Source organism: Astatotilapia calliptera, chromosome 2 (assembly GCF_964374335.1).
Source record: "Astatotilapia calliptera chromosome 2, fAstCal68.1, whole genome shotgun sequence".
Taxonomy (NCBI): Eukaryota; Metazoa; Chordata; class Actinopteri; order Cichliformes; family Cichlidae; genus Astatotilapia; species Astatotilapia calliptera.
The window spans coordinates 35,299,629-35,320,397 of record NC_137423.1 but is presented as its reverse complement, the minus strand read 5'-3'; the positions used below and the strand labels follow the sequence as shown (position 1 = coordinate 35,320,397).

The window sequence follows — 20,769 nt, the reverse complement described above, 5'->3', positions numbered from 1 at the left end:
CTAAAAGCAATTGAAAAAAACTCCCACATACTCAGTGCTGAATTCTTTTTTTTTTTTTCTTTTTATTTCAGTTTTTTGGTTATACCCTATGAAGGTTGGATAGAACCCAGTTTGCAGGATAATTTAAAAGATTCAGAGAACTGCCTGAGCTCAAGTGGACCCTTGGGAAAATTTTTTCGAACTGAGCACAGTGTATCTTGGTTATGCAACAAATTATTAATTTCATCATTTGTTGAGGAAATGAAAGCTCACTGACTCAAACCCCGTGGTTGCATCCTTGGAGTGCTGTGCATGGTGCAGTGTGTTGCGCTCTCCAGTACTTTATATTTTCTTTCATTTTTTTCTTGTACCTTTACAGACCACACACTGATATAAACATGGCCAAAGTTTTGAATAATAAGGTCAGTTTATATGAAAATAATCCCTAAATGCTAAGTTTATCTATGGTTTGTTCTACAGAATGTTTAGAGAGGAATACCCTTTTTTTAAGGTAGATTCTTGGCCTTTATTGCAATAACATAAAAAAATCTGGGCAAAGGATCGAGCAAGGTAAATTCAAACCAGGTGTCCGAATTAGCCTTTGCCATATGGGTCACCTGCGCTACCAAATGAGCTAAACCGGCATCCAAGTGGGGATATATTTACTGTGACCCTCTCAGGCACACAGCAAACTCCAACTACAGAAGCCCCGCCCACCTGCTGTTCAAATCTTCTGTTTGACAGGGGCAGCCAATCAGAGAAAAGTTGGTTTAAAGGGTGACTAGCGTTTATTTTGAACTGTTGATCATGCAAAGCTAATCTGTTGGTTTCCAAGAATAAAATATAAGGCTGGAAATGAGCATAGTAGTTCTCCATTAATGTTAGAAGTGCGCCATCCTTTCCGTACTTATGGACCTATAACAGAAAGGTTTATGCTCATTGTTTGCTGATATTTTGTGGCTGACATAACCCAGAACTGGGTTGGAAGGAAAAACCGAAAGTCGGAATTTTGTTTCACATCTTCCAGGCTTGACTGAAGTTTTGGGTTTGCTGTAAAATGATGAAGAGTTGCGGAGCTGTGCGCGCGCTCTCTCAACCTTGAGCTAAATGACTTCCTGAGCTCTCTTTGGACGGCTCCCATTCAGCTCCCACCGATCCCCCACCTCAGCTCCAACAACGCAAGTTTTCTATTACAGTTTCATTTTATTCGCAGCTTATAATCTTTACTGCGATAGTTAAACCGGGCGCCTGGAAGCCTCCCTGCGTGTGCCGTGTCGCTGATGTGAACGAGCGGAGCCACCTTAAAGCAGCCCTCTGATGTCAGCGTCAGAGGCACAGTCTCCGCCGCCGGTACAGCGCTGCGCTGCTCCGCCGTTTCAAATCTTCTGCGCTGCTGCTCTCCTCACTTTCTTCAGCTCATGTCGCGGCTGCATCCACCGGAGTAGCTCATTTATTTCAGCGTCTTCTTCGCCAGCAGCTGAGCCGTGTCAGTCCAAGCTGAGCCAAATCCTCGCTCCAGGGAGAGAAAGGTAAGATTGTTGTTCAAGGGTTCTTCTTCTTCTTAAGTGATTACTGCAGGAAATGTGTTCAACCGGTTACCCTCACATTCAGAGCAAACAGAGGAACGCGGTGTTGACAGTAACTGGCTTCTTAAATTGCCTTTGGGTTACTCTTGTGCGTGTTGAGATGGAAACTGGCTGTGCTGCTGCAGTTGAGTACTGGCCATCGTCCTGGTCGCAGTCTGCCAGATGTATTTTTAAAACCAGACATCTGTGTGATGGATGAGGTTTGCCGGATGAGCTTCAGGGCTACAACCTGTGTATGCACCGTGTACGCGCTCTTCTGACCGGTGGAGCTGCCAGATCAAAAGGTGTCGGGCGTTTAGGCAACCTCTACTGTTCTTTCGACTTTTCTCGCCTCTTCTTCTTTTGAATGAATGAATGAATGAGGCTGTGCACAGACCACATTTTTATCAATTCATTAACTGCGAAGGAAAGGAAGTAATTTCAAAGACAGTGATTAAGTGTGCGCTCAGCGCTTGTTTTGTGGAGCTCACAGGAAAAGAGCCTGTCAGATCCCTCTCCTCTTCCCCTGCAAGTTGCCTCTCGAGTGTCGCTTTCTGCAGGGAAAAAGAAAGAAAGAAAAATTTATAGGGCTTTTCTGCCTCATCAGTTTGTATGGGTGGAGACTGACGTGTGATGGCAGGCTGAGGTGTTGAGCCGGATTTGAACTCTGGATGTCGCGAGTAATTATGGTTACAATTACACGGTGTGCGTCTTAAGCCCCGAGACTCCTTTCAGGGCCCCAGAATGCAACACAGTGTGGGATAATTTAGGGAATATATTTGGAGGAGAGGAAGGTAATCCTGTGCGCTTCCGTGGACGTGACAGCAGCAGCAGCAGCCTATATTTAAACCCAAATGTCAACCAAATGAAATCCCCACTAACTAAATGACATCTGAACCCGCTCTTACTCCCGAGCTGACTGACAGGTGTCAACACAAACTATGCTAAAGTTTATTTTTTCGATTTTATGACACGTTTGGCATATTTTGGCCTCAATTTTAGTTTTCATTTATGGATATTCTGCATTATTACTGACTGACATTGCCTCAAAAATCTGCCATATTATCACTGCTCCTGTGTCCACATTCTGGCTGTGATGGCTATTCTAAGAATCAGTTAAATATAAAAAAAAGAATCTTGGTTTTCAACATCAAAAGCCTTGCTCTCCCTCATTCTTACAAGGCCCGTGATATTTTCTTTTATTCCTTTCCTTTCATCTGTGATCATAAAGCCCGGTAACTCTTATTCATGGCCCAGTCCAGGTTGAAACTGAATGTCTCTCTGAGCTTTAAATGGTTTATTTTGCTGGTAAAGAAAAAGAGCCGCACAATATTTCTCTCCCAAAAGGGCTTGGAGTGACGTCCTATCTCAAAGAGGAATTTCATCTTAAAATGGCTTTAATGTTGTCATTCTGCAGGACCTTCCAGCTATATCAATCTGCATTCACTTGGAGCATTTTTATGGTCAGTAACCTTCCTGTACTTACACTGAAAGAGCATTTTCCTCCAAGCACAAAGGCTATCAGAAGCCCATCAGATGTTTTTTTTCTTTCCCGAAATCCAATTTGATTTGATGACAGGATTGCACAGCTTTTGATCTTGAGCACAGCTGCAAAACATCTGTAATATTAAAAAATAAATCCACGTAGCGGGTTTAATAATGGTAGCATGTGCCCTAGCAGCTCACATATCGTGTGCTTCTCTTTTGTAGTCAGATTTGGCAGAACTCTTAAGGCTCCACGCAGTGATGAGCTATAATTGTGAAAGACTCTAAAAGGACTATGAGCGTGTTCTATTTTCAGCGCCTTTCTTCTTCTACATGCCTGCTGGTCATGTTTCATGTTATGCATTTTCCACACTCTCCCTCAAGCTGTTTTCAGCGGAATATAGATGAAATCATTCAGCGTCTTCCTGTTTTAATGTCATTTATTCATTCTGGAGAGGACGGCGCCACTGCCGCTGTGTCAGATAATGTAAAGGTTGGGGTTCCCAACCTTTTATGTCTGCTACGCACTCGCAGCCCTGTCAGCTGAAGTACTTCTGAAGTACCTCTTCCCTGACACCAGCCGTCATGTTGCATGCAAATATGTGGATTTGAATTCATGTCAAACAATTGGTTTGGCCACATTTACAACCGCTTGGCTGTACAGTCTCTTGGAAAGCTATCTTATTCAATCAGTGAATCACGACTGTTACAGTTGTTAATCCATTTGGGATGCTTTTAGTAGCGTTTAGAAACATTTATGCATTCGTTTTTAGACATCAAACAGAAACAATTTTCATTACTTTTGGGGAATTTTTTGAGACATTTGACTTTTATCCTTTTTAGAAGTCTACATTAACAGGTTTGGTAAATGGCCTGCATTTGTATAGCGCTTTTCTAGTCCATAGGACCCCAAAGCGCTTTACACTACATTCAGTCATTCACCCATTCACACACACATTCACACACTGGCGATAGCAAGCTACATTGTAGCCACAGCTGCCCTGGGGCGCACTGACAGAGGCGAGGCTGCCGGACACAGGCGCCACCGGGTCCTCTGACCACCACCAGGTTTGACACTCTCAACAGCATGTGATGGATAAATTGTAAAAGGTTGTAAATTCTTTTATTTCCATACATCCATGCTCAGTAGCACACCAACCCTGGCTGGGAATTAGCATTTTTCCCTTCTGATTTGTACAACTTTTCACAGTTTTGGGAGGGTGCAAGGTTAATCCAAAATCAAAGTGGAAAGCTGATGCCTTTCATGGTTTGTTTAAATCTCCTCTCATGAATCCTAAGAATGCATTTCGGGATTGCATTATTTATAATGTTATGTAGGAAGCAAACTGTGTTAAAGATTGTCTCGGGCGTGTTTTTTATTCTCTCTCCTTTTTTAATTCAGGAGAGTGATCTGAAAATGTCATCCTCTGTTAAAGTCTGCCCCGGGTCTCCAGTAACTCTAGCAGAGCGTTAAGAATTAGCAACCTACCAAGTGCTGTAGTGACATTGCATATTCTTATCCAGAAGATTTTTCTTTGTTTACAATGAACAAGGGACTGTAGGTCAGATTCAGATGCTGTGATCATGAATAATCAGTCTGGTCTCGTATTTTCTTCCTACAAAGAGGAACATTGAGATGAATTTACAGGTTGAGACCTCAATAGTACCTCGTGGAGTTGAATTGGACAGAGTGCTTTTGTGATTTTATTAGCACTGACCACATTTCTGACCTTATTGATATCACCTTGCTCTCCAGTGGGCAAGATGAGGACCTCAGTGATTTGTTTTCCATGCAGCCAGACTGAATATCTTTAGCAATGGCACTTTTGTGACTAAATTTTTCAGTATTTAAAGTGACATTAATGTGGGCTGCCTTTCATTTTTACATAAGTATAATTAGCAATAATGTACTGTAATCCCATTGGAATCTGCACACAGATACCATAGCTGCAGACATAAGGGCTCATTTTCCTCCAGTCAGATGAAACCATTTCATACTACTCCTTCTTGCACAGCATGAAAAACAGCTTTGACTAAACAACAAAAATCCATTCAGTTTGCAGTTTGTAAATTACATTTGTGTCTTCTTTTTTCAGTTTAAGGTTTTCGTTTGCATGCGGAGAACATGTGAGACTATCTGACTGGAAGAGATGTCATCTGTGACAGTATAGAAGAAGAAGAAGGCGAATATACTCAGTAAGAAGTGGCACCTTGATCGCCACTTCTGCGTCTTCTTCTTTAGGGCAGCTTTGTTAGCTGACAGCACTGTTAAAATTAAGTGCAGTGAAATTGTAGTACATTCCTACAATGAAAATGCAAATCCAACACTGAACTGATCCTAACAACAATAACTGTCTGTGTAGCTGAGTCTTAGTCGTAGACTTGCAACAGTTGCCAGGCTCCTGTCTATTGAGTGTTAAGTTAATTAATCATTGATCATTGTTTTTGACTGAATACTTTGAATGCCGTGCTAAACTTCCTTAGTGGTTGGATACCACAGCATGACCAAAATTTCTGTGACTGTGGGCAATGAATTTGGTGTGTCTCCTGCCACCCTCAGACACTGTGCAAACGAGCTGGCCCCAGTGTTTTCTGGCATTTTCAACTTCTCACTGCAGGCATGTCATGTGCCTGCCTGCTTCAAGTCCTCCACCATAATCCCTGTCCCCAAGAAACCTAGGATCACTGGACTAAACGACTACAGACCCGTGGCTCTGACATCTGTGGTCATGAAGTCATTTGAGCGCCTAGTTCTCTCCCATCTCAAGACCCTCACGGCCCCCCTCCTGGACCCCCTGCAGTTTGCATATAGAGCCAACAGGTCTGTAGACGACGCCATCAACATGGCCCTACACTTCATCCTGCAGCATCTGGACTCCCCAGGAACCTACGCCAGGATCCTGTTTGTGGACTTCAGCTCTGCCTTCAACACCATCCTTCCAGACCATCTCCGAGGCAAGCTTTCCCAGATGAATGTGCCTGATCCCATCTGCCGGTGGATCACTGACTTCCTGACGGACAGGAAGCAGCATGTGAGGCTGGGAAAGAATGTCTCGGACTCCCGGACCATCAGCACCGGCTCCCCTCAGGGCTGTGTTCTTTCTCCTCTGCTCTTCTCCCTGTACACCAACTGCTGCACCTCCACCCACCAGTCTGTCAAGCTAATCAAGTTTGCAGATGACACCACCGTTATCGGACTCATCTCGGACGGGGATGAGTCTGCCTACAGGAGGGAGGTTGAACGTCTGGTGTCCTGGTGCAGCCACAACAACCTGGTGCTGAATGCCCAGAAGACAGTGGAGATTATTGTGGACTTCAGGAAGCACACAGCTCCACTCCCCCCCATCATCCTGACTGACACCCCCATCACCTCTGTGGACTCATTCCACTTCCTGGGTACCACCATCACCCAGGACCTGAAGTGGGAGCCCACCATCACTTCCGTCATTAAGAAAGCCCAGCAGAGGATGTACTTCCTGAGGCAGCTGAAGAAATTCAACCTGCCAACACGGACGATGATGCAGTTCTACACTGCAATCATCGAGTCCATCCTCACCTCCTCCATCACCGTGTGGTACGCTGGAGCCACTATCAGGGACAAACAGAGACTGCAGCGTGTTGTGCGCTCTGCTGAGAAGGTGATTGGCTGCAGACTCCCATCTCTGCAGGACCTGTACACCTCCAGGACATTGCGGCGTGCAGCTCGGATCTCAGCTGACCCTTCTCACCCTGGACACAGTCTGTTTGACCTGCTCCCCTCAGGCAGGAGGCTCCGGTCCATTCGCACCAGAACCTCTTGCCACAAGAACAGTTTCTTCCCCTCTGCTGTTGAACACATGAACAATAACCGTATGACTGTTCCCACCACTAACACATGACCCTACGCTGTGTTCACTGCATCATTCCATGTTTGGCACTGATCACCACCTGCACTCATGTATATATCATGTATATATCTATCCACTTAGCACTTTTAATTCTTATTCTTATTTTTATATTTTTATGACACTATGTTTGCACTGAAGCACCGCAGCAATTTCCTAATGTTGTAAACCTGCTCAACATTTGGCAATAAAACCCTTTCTGATTCTGATTCTGATTCTGATTTGCAGCCTTGGTTTCCTTGAAAAGGGGAGACCAGATCTGCAACCTTCAAAGTAACTTTGGTGCGTCTAGGCGACGATGAAATGGTGATAAGTTTGATGTCATTTTGCAATTACATGACATCTTTTTGTAATAATGTAATAATTGGAATACATGAGTCTACTATTGCAAAGAGACATGTCACAGGTAAGTTGTACTAATCCGTGCAGACCGACTTGGAAATGATTGCAGTTTGTTGCTTTGATATGTTACATGTCAGTATTTTGCAAACCTTTGTCAACCTGTCTGAGAGCGACTGCCGTCGGTTCAAGTCAGATTGCGATTGGAGACAGGTTTCCTCCTACCGGGCGACCTGTGCTGTCTCCTTGCAATTGAAAGTGGACGCTCAGAGGTCGAGGTTGTCGCACAATCAATTTTTGGGTGACTGAACCTTGTCCTTCACTGTCAAAATGAAGGAGAAGTTGATTATTATGGTGAGCAACCATCCTTGTTGTGACAGAGGCAAAGTTACCCCCTAAATGTCGGGCACACCCACCGTTTGTTTTAGCACAATATGCACATGTGAACGCTGCTTAAATGCATCTGACAGTGATTTCACAAAGTATTGAATCTCACTGCAACAAGGTAAGAAAAAAGGATTTTCAGCAGGTGTTAAGATCTCAAAGACAGCAGGATGCCAAAGACAGGGTGGAGAAGTCAGAAAGTATTAAGAGACAGACTGACATGTTTTTGCCTCTGATGTTTGTATGATATTTGTTGACAGTAAAGGAACTGAAAATAGTCTATTGGCACCACATCGCTTCTTTTTTTGTGACACTGTAAAGTAAAAACAAAGAAACAGGTGTAATTCTATTTTTCAGACATTTAATTAGGTAGAAAATTGCAAAATAACAGACAGATCCATCATCAGTCTTTAAAACCTTCAATAAACAGTTGAAAATGACATTTATTGGGCTCACATAACAATGCCAAGCATATTCAAATTGAGCAGTGTGTATACACAATTCTTGTCCAAGAAATAAAAGTGCCAGCAGTCACACTGAAACACCTCAGGCCCTGCTGGAATAAAAATATCTCAGCAGCCTGTCAAGTGGCTGTCTCTCCTGAGACCCAGACGGAATGATAGCTGTTGTACACCTAGGAGCATCATCATCCCGAGCTATGTGGCCGTAGGACAGGTGTGCTCAGTCAGGCAGGCTGCAGCAGTCCCGTCATCTCCCTGCACTGCTCCATCATCCCCGTCCTGCGCTGAGAGATGGCAAAACGGACAAATGGGGAAGAATGGGGATAGAAAAGCAATTTGCTGACTCCATAAATTCCTGCGCCTGTGGTAACTATCCTTGGCCATGGTGACTGCGAGCTATTATTTAGAATCTGGTAACCGATGCTTTCCTATTAACATTAAATGGGTTGGTGTCTGTGGGGTGTCTCCCATGACACGTTTATGCTGGTTATTTACTGCCTGCCACTGCAGGCCTTGCTCTTGGAGCTGCTTTGAGGGCCAGCTCACAGCCAGGCCCCGTGTGGCAAGTCATCTGTAATATGGCACGATGGGTGAGGGAGGGAATGGCCGACCAGTTGCTTCATTTAATTTGCAGAGAATGTTGTGCCGGATTTTTCAATTTGCATAGGTGCAATATTGTGCGAGCTGCTAAATTTCTCTCTGTGGTATTCTGGTTTATGCCATCCTGGTGGCAAGGCTGCAGGGGCAGCAGTGTAAGTCAGTCACTTTGTTATAGTCTGAAATATCTTGACACATTCTGGATGTATTGAATGAAATTTGGAATCGAGAATCTCTGACTTATTATCCAGTTACGCTGCAGGTTAAATTTGTCACACACCCTGTGAGATATCGTAAAATGTGCTTGATGGATTGGCACAAAATTGAATGCAGACATCTGTGGTTCTCAGATGATACATCTAGTTACTCTAACTCTAGCATATACAGTATGTGCTATGTAGTGGTGTTTTTCCTTGAAACTGGATTAGCTTCTTTTTTTAAAGGAAATTATATAAAAAATAATTTTCAGTTATTTTACTTTACGACCAAATTACTGCAAACTAAACTAGATCTTATGTTGCAGTTGCATTTTGATGTCAGCTGCAAACATGTTTTGTGCCTGCAGCTTGCATGGTTATAGCTCTACTGCACAGGAAATATCACAGGCAGATGGTACAAACCCCTGAAAACATACTCAGAACTACCCTTGTGGTAATTCCTTCTACAATAGGTGTCCACTGATACCTGGTGAGGCTGCCTGTCTGCTATGCAGGCTTGTGCCAAAATTCCCTTGGGTACACACAACCCCAAGTTGCTTCCAAGTTGCTCCCAGTGGCACTCTGCGTGGCACAGCTGCCAGAACTGAGTGTATGACATGATATAAATGATGCAGTTCTCTCAGCTGCACAGCTAGTTTGCACACCCGAAGCCCCGAGTCATCTCTTATGAGGAGCTCAATTATGTAGCGAGGAGTTTTTTGCAGGAGTTTGTGAATAGGTGACTGCAAAACAAACTGTAAAGCGCCTTGTAGGACCTAGTTGAGGTTTAAAGACACTATACAAGCGCACGCAATTTAAGATTTAGGCTCCGCACAGACAGACCGACTAGGAAATAAAGTATTAAAAACAGCAAAGCTTGCATAGTCAGAAAATGTTATATGTAAATGAAACAAATAATAATACGTCATATTACAAAAAAGATTCCGCCTGTGTGTCGTGTTGTGTGTCAGCATCATTATTGAGAGGATGCTGGGAATCTCTATTCAATGCACAGCTTTAGAGTCGCCTCGCTCACTAGCTTCAGACTTGCGTTTAATACATTTCATGGTAAATTTACAGTGAAAAATCCACATTGTTAAAAGATAATTAAACAGTTTTGGGAGAGTTCAAAATGCGAAGGTGACATCTTAATCTTTTCAGCCTTTCCACCAGAGATGCTGGCTTTGGTTATCCCGCTTTTTATATGCATTTGTCAGCGTGCAGGGCAGGAGTTTGTTGTTTGTTGCCCAGCGACAACTCCAATGATTTAATGATCTTTTCCTGCTAAAGTGTATCATTTAAATGCAAAGCTCCATCTAATCTTTTTCAAAAAGACTGAAATAACGGCTCTTCAGGATGGATCTTCAGACTGTAGTAGACACTCTGGTCAATAACATAACTTCAGCAGTCTCCTCCAGCTGCTACCCTCTAATTGGAGTTAATGGCTCCTGCACTGAGTGCAACATACTTCTTGTGGCTGCTGCAGAGTGTGCTTCGCCACTTGCAGCTTCTTTCCCAAGCTGTGTTAAATAACTTATGTGCTTCCTTACAGTTTCCAGTAAATTTTATTCTCAGGTGGAGTGATCACTCTTGTGTCAGCTCTGGTTAGGGTAACGTGGCGCCGCCGCTCGTCTGGTCACACTTCATATTCTGCTTATGCGCTTCTAATTGGAGCCGACAAGTTCTGATGTTCTGATCGGTGCTTGGCAGTGTGACCCTCTTTTGGGCTTTATTCTCTTCTGCAACCCATGTTGGCTTCCCTCAGCTCACTCCAGAACATTCACGGAGGACATGAATGGGGATGCATTATGGGTGTGTGTTGGGTATTCTGGCACTGACGGCCACTACATCAAATTTGAAACACGCACACTGTGACTTGCAGAAATAGATCATCTTCGCCTGTGTTAATTTTAGCACTTTTCACTCATCAAAAGAAACATAATACTTGTGACTCATGCAACAGCACTGGAGGCAGATTTATCTGCAATTTGTCAGTGAAACTGGATGCCATTTGTAATTTGCATGTGAGTAGTTTGTTTGTGAAACAGGCCCCTGGCCTACACCTCAATCGGGTCTGGTATTTTTTTTTTATTTTTTATCCCTTATTTTTAGATTCAGGAAATAGGATTGACTGAGCTGGGTGACAGTCATTTCATGTCATTTTGCAGACATAATGGCATATTTATGGCAATTTGAAAACCCTCTTTACCATACACAAGGTGGTGAACTCATTCGAAATGACTCATGATGTTCGCCCTCCTTAGTCTAACCTTCAGGCTGTGAAAAGGAGGGAAAACGTAGTGCTAGAGATGATTCTTATTCAGTTCTTCCACTCCGTCTTTTCACTGCATGTTTTCTATGTGTTGTTCTCAGGTAGCTTATGTTCAATATACCGAATGAGCTCACAGTCTGAAGAAATTAAACATTATGAGGCGTTTTTCTTCAAAAGGTTTGACATTTATTTTATTTTGTTTTAATCTGTGAATTTATATTTATCTGTATAAGTATTAGAGGGAATATATTTCTTCATTTCTTTCAGTAAACCTCTGTTTAAATGTTTTTTTTATCACTTTGTTGTGACAACATTTTTACTCTCCTCCATCACATAATTACTGTGCAAAAAGTCTTGAGTCGCCCTTCATTTCTTCTTATTTCTCAAGAAAAATTGGAAATACCTGCAGCAATTTACTGTAACATATGCAAACATGCATGGAAATAAAGCAAAGAATGCAATTATTTTTTACAGTTAACTTGAGCTTGAAATTGAATATTCGGTATGAACACCTTTATTCTTTAACACAGTCTGAACTGTCTTCGGCAAACTTTACTGTAATTTCTTTAAGTAGTCTTTAAATAATAGTGCTCCAGGTTTCTTGAAGGACATTCAAAGCTCTTCTTTGGATGTTGGCTGCTTTTTGTTCTATTCTCTGTAAAGATGATCCCACACTGCTTCAACAGTCTGGGCTCTGGCGAGGTCAGTCCATGACTGATAGTGTAGCAGGCATGCTTTTACTGCACTGGCTCTTCGATTGGGATCATCGTCATGCTGAAAAATTAAGCTGTTGGCAATAAGAATCTTTCCAGATGGTAGATCGACATCTGACAATACTTTTCTTTGTTCGTAATTTCAACAATTTAGAAACGATCCCCATCACCACTGACTCTAACGAAGACTCAAATGACGACTGTTTCAATATACCTTTCATCTACGTAGATGCTTTTTCAGGCCTGACACTTTTTTCTCAGTATTTATTTTTAAGGAGACACTGCACATCATTCTGAAACATGGAAAGTTTTTGGCTAATAGCACTTTGTTGGTGCAACAATACTATTTTATGCTATATTTATATGTTATCTTTGATATCTTTAATAGATTCAGATTCAAAACATGGGAACAAATGATGTGTTTTTGCAACAGGCTGCTAGTTACAAAGTGCCTGCAGATACAATTTAAAATAGTTTCTTTGCTAAGGTATGTATAGATGCAGCACTGGTTCAGCCCTGGAGTTCGGTGTCTTTTTTATGCTTGAATCATTTATAGATTGATGTTAAGTGGCTAAACAAAGCGAAAAACACATTCCTCTGAAAATGGTCAGGTACAAAGACTGTAGCAAAATATTCATTGTCCAAAGAAAAGCTTTGAAACCCTTCATAAAGCCTGTTTCTTAAGACCGTTTTAAAAAAAGCACCAGAAAGTCTGGCTCTTTAGAAACAAAATATAAAGAAATAAAAATGTGGCTGAAGACTTTTGTTAATCATGTGGGCCAAGCCCCCCTTATCAGTGATGCTCTCTCCTTTTCAATCAGCTACAGGGTCTCCTCAAGTACACGCAGGAATCGCTCATTTGATTGTGTTGCATTGATGTTTAAATATCATTAAAATGAAATGTCTAAGATTTCTTAGTTGTCTGCTCTGCGTCATGAGGAGCATTTAACGCAGAGGTGAGTCACACACAGTAAAGCAGTGCATTCTGCCGAATGTGATCACTAGTTCATTCTGACTGCTGAAATGGAAATTGAGCAGCAACGCATCTGAGAACTTTACCGTCATTTTCATTTGCTGGTGGAAACTCATCAGCGTAATGAGGCTGAAAGACAAACCGCATGGTGTAACTGGACAAACTGAGGGAATCATTTTTAGAATGTGCAAATTGTAATTATGCTAGTCGTAAAGGTTTTCAAAGAGTGAGGCCTGGTTGTAACGGGGGAAAAAACGAGCCCAGAAATGTTCACGTGAAACTCGTGAGACTGATTTATTTATTTAAAATTAGCCTTTAACAAAGAAAAAGAAGATCCAGGTGAGTTAAAGTGAAATAAAGGTGATCATGATACTCCTTCCCTTCAGAATAAAATCAAAATAAATCCCAAAATGAAAAGTCAAAGCTGTTGATGTCATCGATAAAGCCTCGGCAGGGAATACAGTTTAAAATGACCAGTGTGGTACATGTACAAGTTGAGCCCATTTTCACATTACCTCGGCGCAGATTTCCCCTCAAAGAGGTAAACGATTGCATAACCCAAAAATCCATACTTTTCTCTTTTGTAGTCTTTTCACTTCCACCCCACCAGCAGACAGCCTTCTGTTTTTGTGCTGAGTTCCACCTGTTTGTTTATTATTGTATTCCAGGAACATGTAATAACACGAGTTTTTATGTTTATTCTAACACTCCGCTGAGATAATTAATCATTTTTTCAAGACACCAAAGGCCGATGCAGACACGCTCAGCTGTAAGGCGGCTCCTTCATCATGGATCAGTGTGTGCATTTGGAGGAAAAAAAACACATTGCGTGTACGTTCTACTCGAATATAATGACAGTGCTATGAATCTGTGCAGAGCTGAGCTTTGATGGAGTGACACGGCTGCTCAGATTTTATACAATACAGATTCATATTGTACAGAAGGTAATAGATAATAGAGCAAAAACTACTTTGTGTACATGATGAAATCCCCCAGAAATCACCCTTGACTCTTTAAACTCGCGTTTCACCTTGAAAATAATTACTCTTCTCTAAAACTGTGCTTACCTGATTAGTTAAAAGTGTTGTCTTGGCTCTGACTCGTCTCCCATTTTTGAAATTTTTATTTAAAAGCTACAGATTTAAAAAAAAAAAAGAAAAAGTCGGAAGAGTTCGGGAAGTTCAAAAGCCTCTGTGTCTCGAAAAGCCAATGAAATGTGGTTTCCTCTTAAAATGGATCAGAAAATAACCTAATGACTGTCTACATTATGCACAGTCCAGAGACTAGTGTGGCTCCTGCTGTTGAAGTTTAATTGAGCGCCTTGGGAATGCTTCCCTTTACTAAATGATGAAACAGGAATTTGACTTCTTCTCAGACAATAAAGCACCAGTGTCTCTATCCCATTTCAAGTGAGTAGGATAGGGTACTACAAATTTTGCATGCAAGCGTGGGTGTGTTCTGTATGTGTGCTTCAAGCACAGAGTGGCCGGTCGATACCGCTTTGGATCCTGAGAATTTGAGATCATTTCTCAAACCTGCGTATTTTCCCTCTATAAGACTAATGGCAGTCTCTTAGGCTTTATGATTTATCAAACAGAAAAGGTCACTACAGCGAGCTGCAATTAATTCTGTCTGCTTTTATTTGGAGTGCTCGCTCCTGTAGTGACAGATATCATTACATGGGCTGTCTTCAGAGTGAGGCTTCAGGAAGGGATGGCAGGTATATAAAGACAGCGCAGTTCTATATTGGGCCTAAGCGACTGCATATGTTCAGTTCTATGTTCAACTGAAATTACATTTTTAAAGAAACTGCTTTGAAGAAAAGTTACAGTGTTCGTGTTTACCATTAGAATCTGGTGTACTAATATAAGCAGGCTACAGCTGTGGTGAGCTGGGATTTTATTAGTTTTACTGGAGGTTGTTCAAATATTAGACCTGATGGTGGAACTAGAGAACAAGTTGTTCTAAGAATTCATCATAAGGACATAAATATGCATGCAGAACTGGACCAAAATAACATTATATACCACTTTTACATTAATACAGTTCTTCCTCTGTGGCTTTTTGATAACCAGCCCACATTTCAGGTAATAATGAAAGTTGCACAATGATGCTAGCAGTTGGCATAATTTCCGTAGGAAGTACTGCATGCATCTGCAGGCTGCATATCTTTTGTGTTTTTCTTGCAGTACCCTCTCTCATAGTTGAAATCAGTGGCTTTAACTTTGGCTCCAACAAGTTGTGCCATGTCATCGCTGTGGGAAATTTCCTTTTTTTGATAGAAGAGCATTGCACTGGTTCTACTGTGGATTGGATACATCATTGGAAAAAGGATATCCTTTCGTGCCTGGCACCATACCATTATATGGCATAGCCTTTGGGAACCATAAAGGACTGCAATATTGATCTCTGTAAGACTTGTTGAGATATGTTGGTTAAGACTACAATGGTGGGCTGTTCCTAAAGTTATGTCACCAGCATGGATGAACATTGAATTTTACATATGACAAATGGTAAAATAAGTATATATTTGTGCATGCAAAATAACAAAAACAAAACAAACAAAAAAACACGGAAGAGTTGAGCTTACCTAAAACACAGAATACGTCTTGAGTGTGAATGTTCATAATTAAAAGTTAAGTCAATTAAATGCCTGTTGTGGATTTTCTCCCCTCGGCAAATCCAGCAGCTTCTTTTCCTTTTGCAGTTCTGTTTTCGGAAAAGGTTTTCCATCTCAGATTAGGCACCTTGCCTTAGGCAGTGTTTATTTTTGTGATATTTATACTGCATTATGGCAAAATTTCAAGATTTTCCAACATGTTTCATAAAATGGTTTATAATCCTTCTTAATCAGTTCCCAAATCATTTTGTTTGCCTTTTTTTGGTTCTGTTTTGAACATCAGTACTCTTTCTCATGCACTTAAAAATGTCTCACCAATCTGTCTTATGTGCTGATAGCTGTATCACACAGTTCCTATGGAAACTGCAGTGTTAAGAGTTCACTCTTATTGGTATGCAAAACAATCCAATAGGCAGAGAAATCTTGCAAAGCTGCAGAACTCTTTGCCCGGGCAGAAAATTCTTCTTCATGACAAACCTTGCTTTTTTGGCACAAGGCAGCAGGGCATTGAACTGAAGGTAGCTAGTCTTTTAAAGCTTTTTTCCCCTTTTGTGCTTTTTTCTTCAAGATCCAGCAGCTTTGGAACAAACTTTGACTAAACTACAGTAATTTGGATATCTGATCATTTTACTGGCTTGACCTTTCAAATTTCCTCCAATCATGTTGACCTTTCCATGTGCCAGCACAAGCCTCTCGTCTTATCATATTAAATGCTGACATATACTCCAGACATCCTTGTTCACGTCACCAAATTTGCACCAAAATTATTTCGTGACTATGTCTGTGAAATTAGCATGCACTCCTACTACCTTGCTTTTTTTTTAACCCCAGTTTGACTGGTTCAGTACCAGGACAAGATGTATAGAATGAGAGGAAATGCTGATAGTGCCTCTTTATTTTTAGATTCAGTCTCCCGTTGATGCTCACTGTTAGCAAGGAAGCAGTGAGTCATGCTAAAACCAATGGATGTGAACTGCCAAGCCACAGGGGCTTGGCAGTATATATTGTTTGGTAGCATTAAAACCGCTCTTTACCCCACCAGATACAATATGTCGTTCTGATCAGTAAACATCCAGCTGGCGGATCCTTTGCCGGTGTTTTGCCGTGGTGTGACTCTGGTTGGCTTCGTTTGGCTTTCTGCATCACAGATTAGTTGGAGCAGGATGTTCGCTAAACACTTCATACACCCACTCAGTCATCAAAGCAGTACATTCTTATTTCTCACGGTGAAGCATATTTTCTGCTTACCAACCAGGAGTCTGGAGACATGCATGTATTGCTGATGCATTTGAACACCCAAAATGCAAATTTTAGTGAACCTATGTTTTGAGCTTTTACTGTCCTCTGATTTTATTGGGTCATTCTTAGGCTTTTTTTTCTTTACCGGTGCTGGGCGGGTCCATGTGTCTGCTCAGGGCTGCTGGAGTCATGAAGAACAACGATGTGCTATATACCGAAAGTGCTGAAAGTGAAGAAAATATACAGCAAACTGCACATGGTATTGACCATACCATGTGCAGTTTGCTGTATATTTTCTTTGACTTATGAGTTGCGTATTTGCTTAGTCTTGTGTTGAGTATTGTTAATTTGAAGTAACTATTTAACTGTTTTTTTTTTCTTTTTTCAACCTGGTCTGACAACCAGTATTTAAAGTCACCTTTGTTTGTTGTGTGTTAGATCAGTTTTATGTTGTTCAGCAGTTAGCTTGGAGTTCTGTTAAGTTGCAATTTGGCTTCTGATCAAAGTCGCGTATTGTTCATTTTTTTTGTATATTTTTGCATCTTTGGGTAAATAAAACCCACTTTTTTCAAAATCCCCACCGTGTCCTCATGTCTTACCAGTCCCTCACATATCTCTTAGTTTTAATTATTGTAACTCAAGCTAATTTTGTAAATTGTAAATTCTTTGTGGGCCAAACTTGCACAAACTTGTGTTTCCAGGTAAAAAAGGTGCACATGTGCACCACTTCCAGAGTTTTCAGTGAATAGTACTGTTGTCTCACAGCAGGAAGGGTCTGGTTTTGAACCTGCCTTTGTTCTTCCATTGCCTGGTGGACATACAGTAGGTACAGATGTAGATGGAGAGTAAGATGGGAAAAGCACTCTGCATATCCTAGCCCATTTCCAAGTCTATGATTTTTAAAAAATATATAAATAATATTCAGCACTCAATGATTAATGTAGATAATTGTTGTCACAGGTTCAGGACCACTTACCGTTGGGTAAACCATAAGGGTAGAAATAAGGCTCATCTGTCAAGTAGGATCTCCAAGGAACAAATGTACCTCTAAGGGTACGATAGGGCACGTTATTTTAAAACAATATGGCTAAAATATGAAAAAAATATACTTATTCCAACTGTGTGAGTAAAGTTTCTCCATATGTTATATGACTCTCAGTTAAACCTGAAAGTCACTTGGGTAATCATCAGTGCAAAATATATTTAGCACTGCGTTATCTGCTTCTTTGAAGCTACTAAGTATGCCTCCCAATGCTCCAGTCACCAAGCTTTATATTCTGTGTAATGCAGTTACAAGTGTGTAGGAGCTGAAGATGGTGGTGAACACAGTGTGCAGCATAAATCAATAGAAAGATTAAATTCTGGTGTAATTGTTTGTGAATTCACAAGTATCATGTATTTTGTTGTCAGCAACAGTCGAATTTACGTCCCTGCCCGACCTCTTCTCGTGTCTAGAATGGCCAAAGCTTATGGTTAGCAGTCTGAGCTTTAAGCTCTACTAAAATGACAAAACAGGATTTCTTAGAAATTGCCCCACGTGTCAGTAAAGGAGAATAGAGAACTTAACTGCACTTGTGGAGAAAAATGAAGTAGGTGGACTTTTTTTTTTGTTTAATGACAGTTCAAATAGACAAGTGAGAAACCAGCTCAAAGGAGCAAAAAAGAAACTTTGTGGGGTGAGGGAGACAGCTAGGTCATAACACAGGAAGGACGACAGGAAAAAGGTGGGAACAGGAACTGGTTACAGGCAGGAAGGCTAGAGCGTTATGACAAGCTGGCGTCACTGACAGTGTGGCGATGTGGCAGGGAGCAGGTGGAAATGGGTGGTATAAATACTGAAGAGGTGATTGGGGAATGAGGAACAGATGAGCAGGTGGGTGGAAATCAGGTGAGTGAGACTGGCCAGGGAGAGCCAGAGACAGAGACAGCCATGCACCAGAAACAAAAGCTGAAATAATTAAATGTGCAACAGAGTAAGAATAACTCTTTTGAGCTTGAGCTTCGCTGTTCATACCTGCAGTGGCCAAAACGTAGAAAAAAACGTGCATACGCTGGTGGATTCAGATGTAAATAACATTACAGAAGAAGAATGAGGAGGTAAGGGTCGTAGTTTCCGGTTACTGTGCAGGAATGGTTGCCAGACTTTATTGCCTTCAGATCATCATCTTCTTCTGTGTGAATTAGTTATGTAACAGCTAGATTGCCACTTATTTAAAATGTGGAATCTCTGTAAAGATCCAACACATCACTGCCAAAATATTCTGGGCTTTAGGGAGATTCTGATTACTTTGTAGTCTTTCAAGTCTGAAAGTTAAACAAAATTTTCATCCCAGAAATAATTCCAACATGAAGAGGCAGAATGAACAAAGAAAGTTTGCTGGACAACTTAAATTAAACTCTAGATAAACTTACAAAAGATTACTCCTCCAGAGATGTAGTCTGCAGAATCTATTATTAAATATTCAAAATATATTCACTATCTTTAAGTTCGAGACCGCTGACATCGGAAGAAATATCTGCAAGCTAATTTCCAATTTTCAAATATTTGTCTGCGGTCTAAACAAACTCCCCACAGACTGCTTTTTACTTGCTGGAGTGATTAACGTATTAATCTGAGCTAGTTATGCAACAATTTGTCATCACTGATTGAAATTACATGGAGCGATCAGAAAACACTCCACAGTCTCTGGTAATTATGTAGCCACCTCAGCGAGAAAGATGTGTGTGTGTGTGTATGTGTGTGTGTTTCCTTTTAAGCCTTGGCTTATGATAGAAAATGCCTTGGTTACACTTCTGGATGAAATTGGATTTGAAGAATGCACGCAATGAAAGAAGTTTCGAAGTTTTGGACTAGAGAATAATTTCCAAAAGAAAAAACTACTCCAGTGTTATGAGTCACATACAAGAATAATGAAAAAAAGACAAGGTATTTAAAGGCATTTTCTGAAGAGTATTGAATAATGAGAGCATGCTTATTTTTCAGTTGGAGGAGAATAGCATCATGCTGTGTCCTATGTAAAGACTATTTATAATTAGATAATGTAGCTATTTGTTAGTGCTAAGTTGTTTTAAAAGTATTCCCATTGTACAAGCTGCTCAGTTTACACAACACTGTTCAAATATCTTGAGCCAAATCTAATTTCTTTATATTTTGCTTCCAAGGAGACAGACTTTTATTGTAATTTTTTAAAATATAAAGAAAGCAGTAGCAGTAGGTCACTAAAAAGGCATCTAACTCCAGGGATGAACCAGTGTTGAGGCTACACATAACAGACGACTTAGCAAAGACACACTTTTAACTCATACATTTGGGCATTGTTGCAAAAACATAAAATTTTTTCCTATTTCTTTGCTGTTTATCCTGAGGAAAAAACTGCATTTTTGCACCAACAAGGTAAGTCCCAAAGAGCTGTTAGCTGAAAATTTGTCGAGTGATGATTTCAAATTTTGAATCTTTTCTTTGAATCATCATTAATATTTACAGAAGAGGTCAGGAGAGAGGGTCAACTGAGTGCCTACAGCAATCTGTAAAACACACTGGAGTTTCTGTTGTGGTTTGGGGCTGTTGGAGATCTGGTCAGAATTGACTGAATTATTTTTTTGAATTGAAATTGAAATTTTTTTTAAATTTTATTTCAGTCAACAACAACAACAGATTATAACATGAATGCACAGAAGTATCTTCAGCTCTTTATATACAATTTTTAGCATGACAAGCATCCCAAACACAATGCCAATGCAATAAAAGCACACCACACAATCAAACACTATCAATCATCAGCTGGCCTCTGAAAATCCAGACTGTCAACATTTTTAAGCAGTGCAGAATAATCATCTTGGAAGAGAATGAAACAAAAGGAGGCCAACATCCAAATAAGAGTTGTGAATGTCCTTCAAGAAGCCCAACAAACAGTTTTTGAAGACTAAAAGAAATGGCAGGAAAGCTTGTCTAAGAGAGTTCAGGTTGTGCTGAAGATTAAAGGGGGTCATACCAAATATCGACTGTCAAATTTAAGTATACTGTTTCCCCAAGCATGTTTGTGCATGACAGCACTTTGCCT

At 40.9% G+C, this 20,769-nt stretch overlaps 1 protein-coding gene across 3 annotated transcripts in view; it reads left to right on the top strand.

Annotated features, from left to right (window-relative positions):
• Positions 1 to 13: 13 nt before the first annotated feature.
• Positions 14 to 20,769, top strand: part of drp2 (dystrophin related protein 2) — a 176,026-nt gene continuing 155,270 nt past the window's right edge. For all 3 annotated transcript variants that reach the window (XM_080308321.1, XM_080308312.1, XM_080308322.1), the window contains exon 1: positions 14 to 1,508. The gene's annotated coding sequence lies outside the window, so the exon portion shown is untranslated. The remainder of the gene's footprint in view (positions 1,509 to 20,769) is intronic.